We start from the raw sequence: 20352 nt of genomic DNA, 5'->3' as shown, positions 1-20352 counted from the left end.
TGCACCGATGTGTAACTTAATAGTACCAAAGAGAGTTCTAGCTGTGTTCCTACAACTTTTTCTGGTGTTTGGTTTTTTTTTTTTATTTGTTTTCTTTACATTGAAGCACACTTAAATATTTTAATATGATATTTCCACAAACCTTTTTAATTATGGCTCTCTTGTACTTAATATTCCCTTTGTGAAAAATTGTTGAGTTTAATAATTTCCACAGTTGATACGTCTGTCTAGTAAACACTGATTTTTACATACTTAACAGCTTTATGATCTGCAATACCATTTATGGATATTGAGAATACTAATCTAGAAATAGCACATAATTTTCTTCTGCCATAAACAAATAAATCTGTGCTGATTAATATCATTGCTACAAAGCTTCTATGAATATACTTAAAATTAGTTTATCAGAAACTGATAATTCCATCCTTTATTTTCTTTCATATGTTTGAGGGTTTTTTTATTATTGACAAAACAAGCTTTTAAACAGCCTTAACACCTTCTTAAACTTTCCTGGGAACTTCTTTACTCTTTTTATGTTTTTGTTTCATCCAACTTTCTGTGCACATATGTCTTGTTCCTTTTATCCTCATGCCTTCTTTTCTTTTTGATTTCAGCTGGTTTCATGAAGCAAAATGCCTTTAGTCTTAAAAATATTTTCATCTTTGAAATAATTGCATAACTTACTTTTTCAATTTACTTATATTTCCATGGATTTAATATATTCCTTCAAGATAAAGACTCTTTGCATGGACCCATCTCCAGCCATATCTTATTCTTTCTCATGGCCTGTTATGACCAACAATCCTTGGTTGGCTCCACAGCCATCCGGCTATTAGTACTTGAGCCTCTTATCTTCTGGGATCCTGCCACCTATCAAAGGTTCTTATGCTCATAAGAATCTTTATGTAGCCATTACAAGCACTTCATCTCTTCCTGTGAAGTGACCCAGTCACTAAAAAATGGTGTAAGTAGACAAAAAATAATACTTTTACACAGTGCCCACTTCTATCTTCATGGTTTCAGCCATATCTGTGGCTGTTTCAGATACTTCAGAATCAGAAAAACTGCTGTTTATGATGAAATAGACATTGCAAGTGCCAGCTGCAGCAGATACATTAGGTTTTATGATCCTAAGGCTCTCTGTCATTTCTGAATTTGTCATGCTTGTTAAAAATACTGAATAATTAAAACAATTTCAATACATTTTTGACAGTTTATTCTTTTAATATTTTTATCCTAGAATAAAATCCACATGATGCTCCACAATTATGTAGTAAAAATGCTATTTACCTTGAGCAGAAATATAGAGAAAATTAGAATTTCAAAAAAAAAGAGAGAAGCATTGCACTAAATTTAGCTGCATGGTCTCATTTGTTTATTTATTTATTTGGTGGCTGTTTGTGAAGGAATTAAGCTTTTTCTGAAAGCGCTGAACTTTGTGCTGATTTCTGATCTTTAGAAATACGAAGTTCAGAAGTTCAAATATAGCAATGAATTTTTACATTTTTTATCTCTCTCAGATCTGTCCTAATCAGCATTGATCTAATGGTGTTGCATAGCAGCATGTTCTCTGAAATGTGCAAGCAGCTGCAAAGAAGTTAATAGCCTACAGATTCCTGTTTCAAATGCTGGAAATAGTATTAAGTAATAGTAATTTTCCAGATACTGTAGGCTCCAGTGTATCTGGGTTTTTTTGGGCATCTTCCAAAATTTCGTATGTAGTATTTGGATGGTCAGCAAAACCTCTACTTTGGACTTCCAGAGAGTGGACTCCAAGCCATTCTCCATCGTTTATCATCCGTCCTGGCTAACTGGGGAGGTCCCAGATGAGTGGAGGTTGGACAAGGTGATATCCACAAGAAGAGGCAGAAGCAGGATCTGTGGAACTACAGGCCTCTCAGCCTGACCTCAGTGTCTGGTAAGGTTATGGAAAGATCATCTTGAGTGTCGTCACGCAGCACATAAAGGAGGACCAGGGAATCAGGCCCAGCCTGATTCTAAAACCGTATGGGTTTTAGAAAAGGCAGGTCCTACTTGACCAAGCTGATCGCCTTTTATGACCTGCCTGGTAAATGAGGGAAAGGCTGTGGATGTGCCTACCTGGACTTCAGCAAAGCCTTTGACACTGTCTCCTGTGACATTCTGCTGGAGAAGCTGGCAGCCCCCAGCTTGGACAGGTGCACTCTCCACTGGATTGAAAACTGGCTGGATGGCCGGGCCCAGAGAGTGGTAGCAAATATGTTGCATCCAGTTGGCAGCTGGTTGCTAGCAGGATTCCCCAAGGCTCGGTTGTGGGCCCCAATCCTGTTTAATATCTTTATTGATGGTGTGGACAAGGGGATCAAGTCTACCCTCCGTAAATTTGCAGACAGCACTAAATTGGGCAGAGTGTTGATCTGCTGGATGTAGGAAGCAGATGCCTCTGTAGAGGCATCTGGACAGGTTAGATCACTGGGCCAAGGTCAGCTGTATGAGATTCAATAAGACAAAGTGCTTGTTCCTGCACTTGGATCCCATCAACCCCATTGCAGTGCTACAGGCTGGGGGAAGAGTGGCTGGAAGGCAGCCCAGCAGAAGAGGACCTGGGTGTGGTGGTTGACAGCCAGGTGAACATGAGCCAGCAGTATGAATCTTGGCCTGCATCAAAATGGTGGAGGCAGGATCAGGGCAGTGACTATTCCCCTTGTACTCGGCACTGGCTGCACCTCAAATCCTGTGTCCAGTTCTGGGCCCTTCACTTCAAGAAAGACTTGAGGTGCCAGAGCAAGTCTAGAGAAGGGCAGTGGAGCTGGGGAAGGGTCTGGATTGCATGTCCTATGAGGAGCAGCTGAAGGAGCTGGAACTGTTTAGCCTGGAGAAAAGGAGGCTCATGGGAGACCCCATTGCTCTCTGTAACTACCTGAAAGAAGGTTATAGCAAGGTGGGGGTCTCTTCTCCAAGGCAGCTAGTGACAGAACAAGAGGAAAGAGCCTCAAGTTGCACCAGGGTAAGTTCAGGTTGGACATGAGGAGGAATTTCTTCACTGAAAGGGTGGTCAGGCATTGGAACAGGCTGCTCAGGGAAGTGGTGGAGTCATCATCCCTGGAAGAGTTCAAGGAAGGACTGGACATGGCACTTAGAGTTCGGTCAAAGATTGGACTCTATGATCTAGGAAGTCTTTTCCAACCTCAATGATTCTATGATTTTTATATACTTGCCAGATAAATTATATTTCTGTCATGAGAATTCTGAGATTAAGAAAAATTCTCCCAACCTGGACCAAGATGAAATCGAAACTTTTAAAGTTCATCATGCAGAGACACAAAGTCACAAGTCTGGCAGGTGTGAATTTCATCATTACATGGGAGAACCTTCCTCTGTCACTCTTATGTCTTCTGTGAGTCATTTGAATTAGAAAGATACAGACCATCCTACAGTGACACTTTTTTTCTCCTGTCTTAAGGAATTAATCAAATCCTCCCTGAATCACTGTATTGCAGCATCACAGAGTGCTGTACATCTTCCCTTGTTCTCCTCACATCTCTGACCAAAGCTACAATGTAGGACTTGATCATGACTGGCAAAGGCCAACCAGTTAAAGTTTCTGAAGGCATTTTCTTGATTTTTAGCTTTGAAATGTGTTTTGCTTTTGAAAATTAGTAAGAGCAGGTATACATGCATAAAAAGTGTTCACAAAATTGGTGTTTTCTATTCCACTAAAAGTTGTGAACACATGTCTTCATGAGTTTCCTGGTTGCAGATATATATGCGCATAATCCCAAGGAAGTTCCCAGTACGAATAAATATTGTTTAGATTATAGCAGCAACAAAAATGTGCAGTTCAGTTGAATATACATGTCACAGCCAAGTATTTCCATGTGTTACTGTTTTCTTACATGTCTTTTTTTGCATCCATATCCTCCCTGCTTTGTTACTTCCACTTCAGACATCATGTGTATCTTACACAACAAGCTTTATAGCGGTCTTTTTGCTTTATCTCTTGAATAGTGCCATCCTTAGCTTATGTACCCTACAAAACAATGTCAGCAGGAAGTTGGGCAAATAATTTGCCAAATATTATTTTCACTAGCCTGCTAAGCATTTAACTAAATTATCACTGGAGGATCCACAAAGTTGATACTATATAGATTGTGCTCAGATCATGTAAGTTTTTTCACACAGCTTTTGTGTCTGTTTTTTTCTTTCCATACCATAAGCTTTTGCCTATTGCCAGACTAACAGATTAATGAAAAATAATGTAATAGGCCAATTCCTTTTGTAATTATACTATGTAGAAGAAAATTCCTCAATTCTTTCCTTGCATTACATAAATTACAATTTACATTATTCTACTGAGTTAGTTTGAAAACTAAAGCCTCATAATTTTTAAAACAATATTTGCACTGTAGAGTTTAACTTCCCAAAGCAAAAAGGAGTGGAAAAAATCTACCATAAATATGAGGTATATTAAGACATTTCATCATGTCATATTTCTGCTTAATCAATGCCCTATTTAGAAACTACTCTAATAATGTATCTTGGAATACAGTTTACAGTTTTCCATGTGTATGCATGTTGAGTAAATTAATACATTTTAAAATGTATTTAATGCACAGCTTTTTGAAGTTAACTTTTTATAGATATTTCCTTCAGTTTTACATTCCAGAGCTCAGCAAGCTGTTCTGTAGAGCAACCAGTCTTTGCAGTGGGCCAAAACCAGATGAAATTTGCCTTTGTTTATTATCTTTTTTCAGCTAACAGTTTAAAGAGTGAATTTGAGCTAAGCAGAGAAAGTAAAGCTTTTTCCAATTTATTCAGGAGTGCTATCAGGGAATTTCTTTTACCTTTGTAGTGGTTTGGACTTTGTTTTCCCCCAGAGGCTAAGAAAAGTGGTAGACCCCAAGGGGTGGAAACCCCTGGAAGTTTTGAAGTTCTGCCCAATGGGCGCTCCTGCAGAAATGTCAACATATCACAAGCTCACCAGAAGAGATGAGTTGTAGTTTGGTTGTGGTAGGAGAGGTGGCCATGTTGTAGAGCCATGAGGAAGGGGCTCTGAGCCCTTTGGGGCCTCTGGGGCCTCCCAGCCCCGGCTGGGGGGATTGCAGAGACTTGGAACAGTGCTAGACTGGACTAAGTGTCTGTAGTTATGCCGGGAGATGTTTTTCTCCCGGCACAGAGCAGCAGCCGGCAATGACCAGAGAAACGGTGGCAGAGAGCCAGAGATAAGACCTGAACCGGAGAAGCAGCAGAAGCAACATGCAGCACCAGAGAAAGGACTCCTGGAAGGAGAGCCAGGAAAAAGAGAGCCAGCAGCTGAGAGACAGAGTTCTGGGGGTAAGACTGTACCAGCCCCCCAAAACTCCTTTGAGATCCCTCTGAGAAAAGAGGGAGATGGACTCCTATTAAGGAGATGAGTTTTAGACATGCAGCACTGGAGAGAGAGGAGCTAGAGAGCTCCAAGAGGAATGCGGGGGGAGTTGACCTTGGCTCCCCACCTCGCACTGCTGCCATGGTGGCAGCCTGAGAGACAGGGCACAGAGGCCCTGCAAGAGATACCAGACCGTCACGAAGACCCCCCTGTGTCTTCGTGATATGACGTGGTGAAACGACCTTGTCTGGGGTTACAAAGCCCACGGAAGACCCCTTTGCCTGCGTCAAGGGGGCCGAGGGAGCTTGGATACCTCCCTCGTGAGTGCTGGCAGAAATCCAGCTATCAGCTGCTGCATGTGGAGAGGACAGACAGATCTCTGCCTTAGAAGATGCTGCTGCTTAAGGACTGGAAGGGATCTGTCCTTCTTTCCCTCCTGGACTTTTATTTGGAGGGGAGAGGAGATCTGATCCATTGTAAATACATATGTCATGGTAGAGATAGTTGTGATCATGTGTATAATGTGATATGGTATTTATTTGCACAGTCATTGTAATATATTCCCTTTCCCCCACTTTGAGTCTGGTGTGTTTTGTCTGGAAAAACCCATCTCACATTAGGCTGAGATGTGGGAGGGGGCTTAGAGCTAGGGAACTGGATTTTGGGGCTATCTCAAACCATGACAACCTCTTACCTTGGCTGCAAGATGTTGGGCTGCATGACCGATTTCCAGTATTCTCAGTCCTCATTTCACTTACCTGTCTCTTCTTAGTATTTGTGGCTTTATCATTTCTGGATATAAATATTAGTTACACTGCTGTAGGTAATATTACCTTGTTTGGAATGAACGAGGGCAAATTACTAGTTTTTCTGTTCCAAGCATAAACAAATTATTTATTTATTTATTTATTTCACACTAACCTTTCTGTACAGAGTTGCAATACAGCAGTGAAAGACCTGAATGACTAACAATGAAGCATACTGTTAACAGAGATCCTGTACATGTGTCTTTATCCCCTCTCTGTTTTTTTATTCACCTCTTTGCTAGTCTGAAATTGATTTGTTGGGTCATATAAATTTTTATATACAGATTATTTTGTTCTTCTTTCAGATGGTATCTCTGCTCCAATTGGTTGTTCCATTTTCAGTCTGTTCCTGGTAATCCTCAGGGATTACCAGGAGACCAGGTTAAACAACCAGGTACCAACTTTTGAAAATAGAATATGAAGCAGGTGCTAGACTTCTGGGCTTGTTGAATTCACTTTTTCTTTGGTCCTCACAGAAAACTGGGGTATTCTAGCTACAGGCCAGAGAGCAGTGGTTTTAATTTGTTACGATAAGAAGGGGATTATGCTACTGCCATAATAATCTTATGTTTTCAAAATATTAATCTTTTTATGCTATCATAGTAGCCCCTTCTTACCAAATGGAAGAAGTTTCTTGTTGACAAAATATGAATTTTTTATACTCTTAAGGCACAAAGCTGTCAAATTATCAAATATAATTTCTCAGCAGATATATCTTGTGTTTGTATTTACAGAACACACATGTGCCACAGTAACCACATTTCAAAGTTTGATCCTTTAAAGTATTTACATTGGGTTTTCAGCATTCATTATGGAAAGCCTTTTTAAATTGAAATTTAAAAAGGGAGGGTGAAGAGAGGGAACAAGCAGAACATGATGTGAAGAGCAAGATAATTTTACTAGATGCATTTCTATCATGTAATTATATGCAGGTAAATCATATGTATTTGCTGAATGAAAATATTGCTAGCACTGTGATCATAAGATACTTCCCTGGGCCTCTTGATTTTCTTAAAAATTTATAGTAATGCTAAAAATACTTCAATTCATTTCATGTGATGATTGCAAAATTATTTTAAATTATTTAAAATATATAATCTTTTGAGTAGTCATCTCCAAGCACTTAGCTTAGACATAGTGTTATTGATCGCATTCTTCCATAAAATTGGCCCTCTTGAATGCTTGTATCATTACTCTGTTACTTGCATGAGTACCTGTATGTATATATATAAAGGTATGCTCTATACATACATATTCGAACTATATGCATTTACACAAGCACACAGTGTTCTTAGTTTAGAGATTCAGATAAGCAACTTCATGCATGCACTAGAGGTTTTGGGAATAGTCTATAGAAGAAATAAAATAATGGGGACATGATACAACCTGCAAGCAATAAGCACATGTGATCATAGCACAATTATTTCTGTAATGTCATTATAAGAAATCGTCCTTAGTGAATAAACTTTGCTTAAGATTCTAAGCATTGAGAGAATGTGTTTTGGTCCAAGCCTGAGTAAGGCACAAATCCAGCAAACTGAAGCTGTGTAAATTGCTATTATTAGAGTTGTTTCATTTTTTGGTTTATTTTCTTTTAATTGAACTTATTTTAAAAGAAACGGCAAAAAAACCAAAGTGCTTTGTTTTAAATATAAAGTACTTTACAAGTATTTCAAGGCCAGGCTGAATGGGGCTTTTAACAGCCTGGTCTAGTGGAAGGTGCCCATGGCAGAGGGCTTAGAACAAGATGATCTCCAAGGTCCCTTCCAACCCAAACTATCCTATGATTCTGTGATGCTATACTTGGTTACCTGAAAAGCTGAAAATAACAGTTTGGGCTAAAAAAAAAATAACTATTTGAAATTAAAACCCCAAACCATATTGAAATATTCTTTTTAAATAAAAATTTAAATAATTTATTTCTAAAACATTGTGTATAAAAAGGGAAATCTCAAAAAACAGAAAATAAAAAGACATTCTGCTGCCACAGAAATCTAACAAACAGAATATATATTTTCAGAATAAGATGGTGACAGCTTCAAAGCTCCTCCCCTCCCCTCCCCTGATATTGAGAAATATGAGAAAAGTACTACATAAATGGCTGAAACAAAGCAGACATTGTTTTTTTGAATGGGTAATGTTTAGGAATTTAAATGTTAGTAACAGTCTTAAATAAATTATTTTAACTAAATGCAATCCAGAGGCTTCCCTTTTAATTTAATACTACCATTAGAAAAATAAAACATTGAACCACATGGAAACTGAAAGACTTTTCAGGAACTGAGATTATAAATATTCACTGGATTTAGTTGGCTGCGTAACATTGATGTAAAATGTATTTCATGGTCTATGATTTCTCATGTTACAAAAAGGGTATTTACAGGTGAAATACTGAAAAGAAACTTACAGAGATTTATATTCTTCTATTACTTAAAAATGGCAAACAATATACCATCTGCTAAAATTTCTTATCTTGTGGTGAGGTATAACATGCTAGAGACTGATAAAACAATTGTTTCACAGCCTGCAAAAACTTAATCCACAGTCGTGTCTCTTACAAACTTCAGGAAGCAAAAGGGTTATTCATTAAAATGCTCCATGAGCTGGTAGCAAGTCTTTATATTTTAACTAAGTGTAGGATTTTTCTACCCATTCCAGCTCAATGTAGAGAACACTACTGAATTTATTTGCAGTATTCTAACAAATTTAAATATATACTTTTTTTTGATTAAAATAAACAATTTAAATTTAAATGTCTTGATTTATCGTAAGAAATCTCAAGAATTGTACAAAAATGCCAGATACTTTCCATGTCAGGTATGAATTCACCAGTATAATAAGGTACAAAGGGATAAATGATTGTTTCAATGAAAGGTGATTGAATTCAGTAAAGGTCCTGCACAGCTATAAGAGTAGGATATGTGGTGATGGCTTATAAGTAGTATGGAAAGTGTAAAAGGCAAAACAAAACACCAAAACACCTGTCTCTGCTTCATGCCTGCTTTGTCACTTTCCTCCTTCTTTGTCAACAGCTGACAAAAAAAATGGTCAGTCTCATCTTCAGCAAGCTGCTAATAATATCTATCATAATTATATTTTATAAGGAATAAGTGTAAGGACAATTATGAAAATCCCTTTTGGAGAAAATACAATTAATCATTTCACATCTGTTCAAGTTTAAAAGGCTACAGGAGTACTTGCACATGAAAAATATTCTTTAAACAGAAAAGGACCAGAGGACCAACTGAACTGGGAAGGCTCCACAGCTGCATGCACACGATGTAAGAGAATTTGCCGCAGCTGGCAGCATCATAAGGCTAAGTCACTTGCAGAAAATCTGCACCTTTTAAACAATAAGAAGACCTTCATATCAATTTCACAAAATTGCATCAATTAGATGTTTATGGACAAACTATTGCTTTCTTTTGCCTCCTTCCATTTATAGTGTTATTTGTAAATAAATGCATTTAGACAAAAGTCTGAAAATTACAGCAAAACAGCTTGTTGAAGAAATTGAAGGTGAATATGTGGAAAATATTTTCATGTGGATTACATGGAATTACTCTTATATCACAAAGATAAAAGGGAATGTAAGTTAACTTTAAGCACATTTTTTGGATTGGTTTTTTTGCTCTCCACTCTTGCCTTCTTACATAGTACTTGGCACAAAAAGACCTTCTCTACTTGTGCTCCCTGATTCTATTTGTAATCCACGACATTAACAAAAGATAAGCTTAAGAGCTTGTGGTGCTTGAAGTCTGAATATTTACTCATGTTAGGATGCTTGCGTGGCACTGTTTGTGTCTGATTTAGATTAGATGTCAATTATGTAATATTTTTAGCTCATTTCTCTTTTTTGTTACATAGTAACTATTAGGCATAGCTATTATTTAATATAGAGATCCATATTTTCAGCTATTTAGTGTTTCTACATTTGCCAACAATTCCCTACAAGAGGAGATATTAGGTTTTGCATAGGAAATAACAGTATTGGTTTCTGGTTGTTTTTTTTTAATTATAATTCCTTCTGTAGAATTATGTGATGTAACATTTTCCAAGACGTTAAGAAATGCAGTAGATAGCAAAATACTAGATAAGTCTTGTTAGCAATGCATAAAATGCCACTATAAATTTATATTAGTGTGACCCTTTCTATAAATTGTTCATTTTTTAGCCATTGGCTTGTATAAGCTTTAGAAAATAACATGGTTATATACTCTGATACAAATAAGGACATTTTTCAAAGTTGAAAATACATCTCTGCTGAAAAGTATTCTTACATTTCATTTAAATTTTGTTCATGTTTATTCTTGTTTTTAACATTTTACATATTTTCCCTCTAATATTTACACACTTGTTATAACTAATCAACTGCTATAAACAAACCTCGGAACTAATCAAAGAGTATTTATTAATGTAAAATTCGTAGCACAGCTTCTTCAAATGTTGCAATTTACTGCGGGTAAAATCTCTGTCACCTTTGGTAATCCCTGTTGCATACTACTTCATATGTTTTATTTCTGATTTCATATACTACTGCTTTGCTATCAACTGCATGTACTTAGTCTTGATCTGTAACAAGCACCTAAATGTAATATATAGTCCCTGATATGGTTTTTAGAAAGTGCCTTCATAGGAATATATCTACAATTTACAAAATATATGCAATATTGCAACAGAAAATCAAAGCAGCAAATATATCACCATGTGTCCAGCCCTACTGCAATGTCCAGCATGCCTAACAGGTGCACAGAAGATTTTCCTCTGCATCTCTGCAAATGTATTTACTGTTTCTTTATTTCCTATCATTTACTAAGTGGAGAAACAAAAGTATCACAAAATATAGTCCTGGATAGCCATTTATATAAATAGATACATTGATGCTATTTATATGCAAGGATAGCACATGGATACATCGCTAAATAAACCTGAGCTGGTATCACTGGATCTTCCTGGGTTACTGAACAGTTACCCCTTGCACTTTTTTTGTTAGCTTATAAATGTACCAGTCAAGACTTCTTCCTCTCTTGCTTCTTATTTATCAGGAGAAACAAAAGCCCTCCCAGTGCTAGTCATACTCTTTGACCTCATAGTCTAAGCTGAGCAGCAGAAAACTTCAGTAATTCCTGTATTTATCTGTGCCAATGTGTTTTGCTGTATCTGTCTGAAAAAAATATACTACTTCCCCCTCCGTCCCCCCTTGATTAGCCACATGCAACACAGAAAAGAACAGCAAAGTGTTGCAGTGATTCACATCAGGTGCATACAGTGTGTCATCTGCATTATTTCATATTTCAGCATATTTTGAAAACATTTAAAATTTTTAATTCTCCTAAGTACACAAGTATTATTGGCTTGAAAGCTTTTGGTGCTACCCTAAAGATTACAAAGATGATGGCATTTTCTTCTTAACATATGCTTTCTTTAAAATATGAAGAACATACTGAAAGTTGGGCTTTCTGGACACTTGAACTCATCTCTTTATGTTTATATGAAATCTAAGCAAAAGGGAGGTGATGATATGATGGATTTGTTCAAATATCTCCAGTATCCTTTTGAAATGCTGATTTTATTTGATGTTCCAAGATATAGCCAGACTGAAATAAAACATATGTTACCTATGAATTTGGGAATTTTTTCTAAGAGCTATGTTTGAAATGAGCTAATGATTTGAAACGACAGAAGTTGGCTGTTAAACTGATGAATCTGGCATTTTGAAAGTAATTCATGATGGTAATTTTATTCATATTCACATTACTTGAACTGGCTAGTTGGATTTATGCCAATTACTATTGCCAAAACAATTGTGACACATTTTTGATATGCTAGTAAAAACATCTATTTTGGAAATTTTTGACTAGTAAATGCTGGCTTTTTCCACTTAAACACAAAACTATCGGTTAATTTCTCATCCCGTTTGGAATAATAAAGATGTGTTGTGGCCTTCTTCCTTACTGTCCAGTAGTCTTTTAAAAAACTATATTGTCCCCAGACTTTAAGCATGAAAGTGAAGAAAAAGTTTCTAAATTAGATGAGGGACCAGGTGTTTGTCAAGCTGATTTCACACTTCTTTAATTCATGGATACTGTTAAGCAAATGCATAACAGTCTATCCTCATTGGACCCGTTTAAATGCTTTAAAAATAGACTACTTTTGGACAAAATGATAATGTAATGTATTAGAATAACATGCTATAAAATTAACACTAAAGAAAGGCCAAACTGGATGACACTGAAGATTTTTACCAACACTAATGTTTAAGGTTCAATTAAATGTGCTGACAAGTATGAAATCACTATCTTTAAAAGTAATCTGCTGATTTACTGTTAAGCTTCCATTAGCCAAAACTTCTAGATTTCTGTGTTGTATTTCCAGCATTAACTGTTTAGAATTTTTTCCATCTAGCATTTTCAGATATTGTCCTTTTAAGCAAATAGCTCCTCTACTAAAAACTACGCAACAAATCAAATAAATTAAAATTAATCAATTCTATTGGTATAGTGGTGTTTCTGAATGACTCTGATGACCACAAATTCAAATTAAGGCTTGCAGAACTGCTTCCTAGGTTTGAAGACGAGGTACATTAGCAAAAGTAGAAAAGTAAACTAGTCACCCTTTTAAACAGCATTCACTGGGGATGCTTGCAAAACTAACTGAACTGAAGGCTTGTTCATTCTATAAATATATCATAAACTGGAGAATGAAGCAGACAGACATAGCAATTAATTGTACGTAATGTTAATACTCACATAAGGTTAAATACGATAGGAGTTACATATGAGTGGAGTAATAGGAAGTTAATTATTGCAAAACTTTGCAATAATTGAAGCATTCATTGCTTCAATTTTATTCATAGTATGCTTTCCTTGTTCTGATACTTCTTCACTTCAGGCAGTAATATGGGTTGTCAGATTCAATTTTTAAGGTAAAGGTGTGATGTATATAAGTTAATTTATACATGTTCATTGAACATATTTTTTTTCCCCACCTGTTTTTTAACAATGAGATTGTACTACAGAGCACTTGTTCTCTTTCTCGCTTTAGTAAGCTTTTCATCATGGCTGGGCTTCGCGAACGAAGATTTGGGAAGGCTCTACCCACATTTGTCACAAGCACGCTGGTGGCTAATGAGGCCAATACGAGATAGACATGTCCGATTGTGAAAGGCACAGCAGAAAGACTCCTTAGATGGTGTATTCTGCAAGACACGATTCTTTCTGTGTTGTCGTTTCTCCTCGAGAGTGATCCTGCGTGTGTTCTCAAAGGAAGCAGCAGCGTTATAGATGGTGTGTCTCCAGGCCTCCCGACTGGAGACAAGAGTAGACCAGTTATGATGATCAATGTGGCCAAGGCTGAGATGTTGGTTCAGGGAGTCCTTGTATCTTCTCTTCAGGGCTCCTCTCTTGCGGCAGCCAGTGGCAAGTTCACCATAAAGCAGGATCTTAGGGAGGCGGTGGTCCTTCATCCTGGAGACGTGCCCTGCCCAACGCAACCGTGTTCTCAGCAACATGGCCTCAATACTTGTGACTGCTGCTTGTTCTAGAGCAGATGTACTGGTCACATAGTTACAAAAAGTGTACACCATGCTCTATTGCCAATAATGACTGTTCTCCTCTTGCAAATATGAGGAATGCCGTTTTCCCACCATTCTGTATTATATTTCATTTATTCACCAATCTAAACTTGTATAGTTTAGGTTCTGGTTTTTGCAGTCTGAATGAGGACCTAAGAATTGTGAGGACAGAATTAAAGTATTGCTCCTGACATCAGTTTCCTAAAAGTAGTCTTTGTTCTGCTGCTTCTCTCCGTGTCTCCTACTTTTCAGCAGCATCTTATGGCTCATTCATAACCTATTGTATTTAATACTTGAAAATCTGATTTCTGTATCTAGTATTCATGCTTTACCTTTTGTCTTTAGCTGGCCTGAACCGTGAGGCTACACTTCATTGTCTACTTAGAACAAAAAGAGATTAATATTAAAGGGATGTCAAATTCTTAAATTTCCACAAAACTTGTAGAAGAGATAGAGCCACATAACTGAGCATTGTGTAGGCATAATTTGAGTGTTACAAAGTTTAGCTGACTGTTGGGATCTGGGGCTCAGCTATCAGCAGAGAAGGAGCTGATGAGATTATGTAGCAGGCCAAGGACAGCAGGAGCTGGGAGAAACTCCTTACTCTGAGGACCTTCCTCACAAGACCTATTGATATTTAACTATGTTGATTGGCCTGTCTCCTGCAGCAAGATATGGAAAGACTTTGTGATGATGTTATCAGAACATGTAGAAACCCCTTTGTTCTTTTCCCGCCATGCGGTCCTAGCTAAGGGAAAATATTAACCAACTGTGTAACTAGCAGAAAATTGTGTAATCTTTTAGTTGGCATAATCCATCCCCTAGTTAGCATAACCCATCCTCCTCATTAACATGTCCTGCCCCCAAGACCCTTATATTGCTTTTCACATGTTCAATAAAGATTCCAGTTTTCACCCTCAAACCTGGGATCGTTCGTTATTGACCTCTTCAACTGACTACATAGCAGCACTAATTCTGAGTTTATTATCCTGATTTTCTTCAAGGGAACACTGCATTATTTTTAAGGTTCTATATTTAATTACTGAAAAAAAAGAAAAATTCATATTCTTTCACTTTTTCAGTTGTAATGGTATTAGGACTTAATCCTAAACTAGAAATGAGTATTCACATGGGGAAAGAAGAATCTGATGTCATTTATTTCTGGTTGTGATAGGTGTACCTGATGGTTTAAGAAACAAAGAGCCTGTCACTTTTGTGGTATTTTGTAATATGGTACCATCACTGCCAGAGAATTATGACAATCACATTAAATATTTGGTTGGACATCACGTGGTCACCTTTCACTGCAAACTTAGAGAGTATTGAGAGCATCTGCTTAACTTCCAAAGCATATGTTAGCTTTTCCACTTATTCTCTCCTAGTTTGACTAGGCTTCCACCTCTACCTGCATGTTTGATATAAAACAGAAAAAAAAAGAGCACTTTTTCAATGAATATAAGTAAGATTATGTGGTAGCTTTGACAATTTGTGTCAGTATCCACACGGCCATGACAAGGTGCGTGTAGCAAGATTTTTGGGGGATGTATTTTGAATGATTCAGTAATTTCAACTGGTGTAACCCACTGCTAGGGAGGGCAGTGAATTGATAGTAACAAGTTCTGTATTTATTTGCTTATTCTAAAGACTGGTTTAAAACACATAAAAAATTAATAAAAAGTTATTTTTCTTTCAGATGGGAGATGAAAGAAGATGCAGATCTTGAAGATGAGGAGAAAGTTATGGTGGAACATTTAAAAAATGTTTATTTGATACCGAGCATTCCTATCTCAGAGAATAAAGAAGAACAATTACCTTGACAGATTTTGGGGAGCAGCTTTTTTCTGAATTCAACATGATTAATTTAATGGCTTACTTATTAATCATGGTGTATTCTGGACAGGACTAGAAAGCTCAGGAATATGTATTTCCTGTAGGAGATAATAGGAGTTTTAAAGTAAAGAGTATTCCCCCGTTATTGTCTAGTCACCCCATCCAGGCAGCAATTGTTCATGCATGCATAAGGCGAGCAACAATATATGACAATGTCAATGTCACAAAACAAGGAGAGTGTATCTCAATACTCTGCAGAATAAACCTGAGTGACAAATCAAGAATTGTTTTAAAAGTATAAAACTCACTCTGAAAATAATGCAAATTTAGACACATGCTAAGCAAACACTCCTGGCTTCCATCCACCACTTTGGAGTTGTACTCTCTGTCCGCAGAGACTGTCCCCAGCTAGTGTCACTCAAGGAACTTTTCTCTCCTTGTTTATTAGATCCCCTAAAACACATGAAAAGGTACAGTTATAGACCATAAATCTGCAGTCCTTTGTGAGTTGGTCCAGAATGGGTACACTTGGCCATTATTCCCAATCAAAAATGCATCAGCCTTATTACCCTCACAGATCCTAACTGAACATCCAGTATATGTTATGGCTTAAAAAACACATTATAGAGCAACTAGAAGTTTTGAGAAGCATCTTTTTATTTAAAAGAATTATTCACAGGCACTGCTCAGAGGATTATCTTAGCAGTGAACTGAGAGAATTATAAATAATATCTATTTCTGATAAATACAGTAAAATTTTATTTTCAAAATAATCCAGGTTTGATATTAAAATTTTTCTAAATATTAAATCTTTTTCTTATACACTTGTAAAAACTATCAGCGTGACAATATTTTTTATACAGATGTTGTGGTTAGTATTTCTTTATCTGTACAGAAATAATCCATAATTTTTCAGTTTGTTTCTTGCACTGGAATTCAAATGGAACTATTTTATCTGCTTGATGAAGGACCCTCACAAGATCTTGCTAAGGCTGCAACCTGTGCAGCAGCTATTCCTGTTCCCAGCACATTTTCACACAGATGTTATTATGGATATAACTCAGACCACTTAAATAGGAGGAAGGCATCTTTTCAAACCATCTAGGGATGGTGACTCCACCACCATTATACAGTTTCTGCAGTAAAGCGATCCAGGCTCCAACAGACAACAGCCAAAGTGTCTGCGCTGCCCTGAGTCACATCCGTACTCTATCTAAAAATGAGGCAAAGAACTATATAACCAGGATCATATTCAACAGGTTTGATCTTTTCCAGTTACTAGGTCAAACAGAATGCTATGTCTTGCCTTGCCAAACTCAGGTTTCAAACTTCATTAATGGTGGAGGTTTGCTGCAATAGCACGTAACTTTTTCTTTTTAGGACAACCTTTTAGAAAAATAATATGTTTTCAGTTCTCCCAATAAATAAATACATTGACTAAAATCACTTCCATAAACCAGTCATTAAAAAGCCTGATGAATAATTAGCAACGCCTCCATGAGTGTTCCTTACAGTCGGTAACTGTGAATGACATTGTTATGTACATTCTGTCCCAAGTTTAATTCACTAGAGGATGGAAATGTGGTTATATAAGCAACTTTGGTAAATTTGTAATTGCCTGATATTCAACTATTTTATCCTTTTTTTCCCATAATTTGTTGTTTTGATGTAAAAAAATCTGATAACTTTTGAGTATTTGGTGTCCATAAAGAAGTAGGGTCATATAGTTCTTCATGGGTCAGGTGACTCTGATTTGTTTTCCACCTCAGGAATGCCTTTCAGGCATCCTTGACAAACTTACTGTTTTACTAATATTTGCTGTAATTTAGAATGTGATACTATTCCACTCAGTTATACATGGGTAAATAATTAATCTTCTAGAGTTAACTGTTACACAGACTTAAAGCAGTGTAGGTCCTATGGGCAATAATTTCAGGTTTAGGATCTGAACACTTCTGTTCCTAATGTTCCACATGAATTCCACAGTATGTATGTTCTTCCATTGTTCTAAGCTACCTTTGTTACCTGGCATAGTGGAAGCTATGCAGCTAGTGAGTTATGTTTTTTACATAAACTGATGTATTTTGCCCCAGGTTTTATTTTCTTTGATTTCTCTGAACTTTTAATTTACACTTGGAAATCCATAGCACATCTGTTTTGACAACCTACAAACACCTAAATACTTATCAGTAAAGCCTATGCCTTCTCAAACCTGATAGAGAGTCTTAGAGAACCAAGAATTCAATAAATGTAAAATTCAAACCAACCACTTGCAAGGTTATAGTTCAAGAAGTGCAGTAGTTGTTTTCACTTGAATTTTCACTTCTCTGTAAAATCCAGAAATTTCATGTTTAAGGAGTTGTTTGCTAATGTACAGGAAACTTTATTGGTATGTAAATATGTATATATTCCATATAATAAACATGTCTTAAGTGGATTTTATTACTTAGATTAAGTTATGCTTCCCCTCTAGATAATGGAAAAAACGTTGAGCTTGTAAGAGGTTGAAATGGCTGGTGGGTTTTGTTCTGGCATATGAGTAGTAAACAGATTACTTTCTAGGATAAGCCAGATGTGGCTTTGGGAAAGAAATTATGTTGGCAGGAATCCTACCTGCAGGGATGGATTAAATTCAGGAAATTGATGGCTGAACAAGTGCTATGAAGACTTTTTTCAGAGACAAATGGATTAGGTGTCCTCAAACAGCTACAGTTTCTATTCTAGTTAAGGCTCTCTAATTTCACATATGCCCTTCCACTTTATAAATGAACAGACCAATAGAGGTTGTTGCATTAATGCAATGCAAATGTGTAATGTTAATCATCTGCCTCCTCTCCAGATAAATAATTAACCAGAACATGGCAGGCTGTTCTTTATTTCCAAAAGCTATGCAGGGTCCTTGTCATTACTGACTGTACCTCCACCAGATTTTGGTATCAGCACACAGATATCTCCACCAAAAGGTGTATTTAACTACATAACAGAAAAGGTACGAATTGTTGAGATTTATTTTTTTTGGAAGTTATATAATACTCTGAAACAGTCATCTGCTCTAACATGCATAATTTATTCAAAAATCATTTGTGGAGCTGAGGGATTGATAGTTTGCAATGGAAAAATTGTAGGTATGCTAAGTACATTCTTGCAAAAATAAATCATGTAATCATATATTGAGATGCAATATTTCAAAATTCAAGGTACAGTTAAATTCTTTGCACACGTAACAGCAGTGAAATAACTTTGCACGGTTTATGTTGTAAACCCATATATCTACAGAGTAAATAGTAGAACACGGACCATGACGTTCTGTCAATACTGTTGCTTTAAATTTTTGTTTTATTCCACCAAAACTTTTCATATCAGTCTGGCATTTTTTGAACAACTATATACAGGACCAAAGAATTAGGAGTGGAAACTTGAAATATAGATCATATATATTTAATCTTTAAAACAAATGCAAAACCAGTAAGTGAAAAAACAAAGACATAAAAGACTGTAAGAACTCTTGAGAACATAAAATGAAGCATAAGAATGAATGTCGCGACAGATTTATGTATGTTCAAGTTTCAGCAAAAAGTGCTGAAGACGAATTTGAGAATATTTGTGTATCATACTTTTGGCACAATAGCAGGAACCAAAATAAATTATCCATGAATGAGACATAAGAAACAGATTCAGGGAGTAAACAACAAGCCAAATAAGAATTCTGAATTAAAGAAAAACCTTTCAAGCCAAAAGAGAGGTTTTTCAGCCCTGCAAGAGCACTTAAGAACAGTGTTGTTTTTTTCATGAGTTTTCAGTATTTCACTTTTTTTTAAAGTACCTAATTTAAGGAAAAGTGTTTCTCAAAAGTTAATACATCATCTTTGTCAGAAAAGCTAACCTATTTTTATTTTTCATTAAATACATTCTCTGTATTTATGCACTATAAGTAGTGCACAAAAAGCCTACTCCATCGGTGTCAAGCCAAAAGAGTAAATGAAAAGAAACTGCAAAGGAAATTCTAAAGAGAATTGGTTTTTTTTCCCATTCTCTTTTCTTTTGGGCTTAGCCTCAGAAGGAACTTTTTGTCCCAAAAGACAGAGGATAACTTTTCCCAAGAATCACACATCCTAAAGGTTACTACTCTAGTTGCAACTGGTTGATGACAAGACTATGCCTTTTTTTTCCTTCTTTCGTTTTTTGTTTTTTTTTTTTTTTTAATTAATCTCTAGAAATAGCTGTCATTAACAACAAGAACAAAATTAAGACTAAAACAAATTTATTTGTTTTCCAGACCTGGGTTTGACAAGCACTGTGTTGAAATTGCTCAGTAGGGAGACCTATATTGTACAAACACATTGCTCAGCTTTAAATGGTATCTTGTGATTTTCATGAAGTAGGTGACATAAGATGGTCATCAAAAGACAATGTAGTTTTTCATATGATTCATGTGATTCTGCTCTAGCCTGATACCCTTTGCATCCTTTTGTCACAGAAAAGTATTCCTAAAGTGCATCACATCCTTCAATTTTAGGATGCAGAGCAAAGTCGAATGAACAGACCACATTTATTGCAAATATAAATCCAACCCATGTAAACCAAAACTGACCACTTTCAGTACACCCTGTTGAGAACAGTTTGCCAGGTTCAGTGTGTCCTTTACCAGCAGTAATCTGACTGAGAACGAAAGATGTTAATAACTAACAGTGCCAGGTGCTGAAAGCAGAAACATTGGTACTTCTGAGGAAAGGACCATGGTGTTCTACCAGCACTGAACTACAGGAGGATTTAACAATTGTTTATGAAAGTTGCAT

At 36.5% G+C, this 20352-nt stretch overlaps 1 long non-coding RNA gene across 1 annotated transcript; it reads left to right on the top strand.

The window, feature by feature from the left end:
* The first annotated feature begins 1172 nt into the window (after nt 1-1172).
* On the top strand, nt 1173-18005 carry LOC120323729. Its single transcript, XR_005564519.1, has 2 exons — nt 1173-1918; nt 15420-18005. It is a non-coding gene; the product is annotated as an uncharacterized LOC120323729 (long non-coding RNA).
* The last annotated feature ends 2347 nt before the right edge of the window (nt 18006-20352 follow it).

This window comes from Pipra filicauda, unplaced genomic scaffold (assembly GCF_003945595.2).
Source record: "Pipra filicauda isolate LSUMZ 115617 unplaced genomic scaffold, ASM394559v2 scaffold1143_size26272_pilon, whole genome shotgun sequence".
Taxonomy (NCBI): Eukaryota; Metazoa; Chordata; class Aves; order Passeriformes; family Pipridae; genus Pipra; species Pipra filicauda.
The sequence above is the reverse complement of the archived record's forward strand: the minus strand, read 5'-3'. Positions and strand labels throughout refer to the sequence as shown.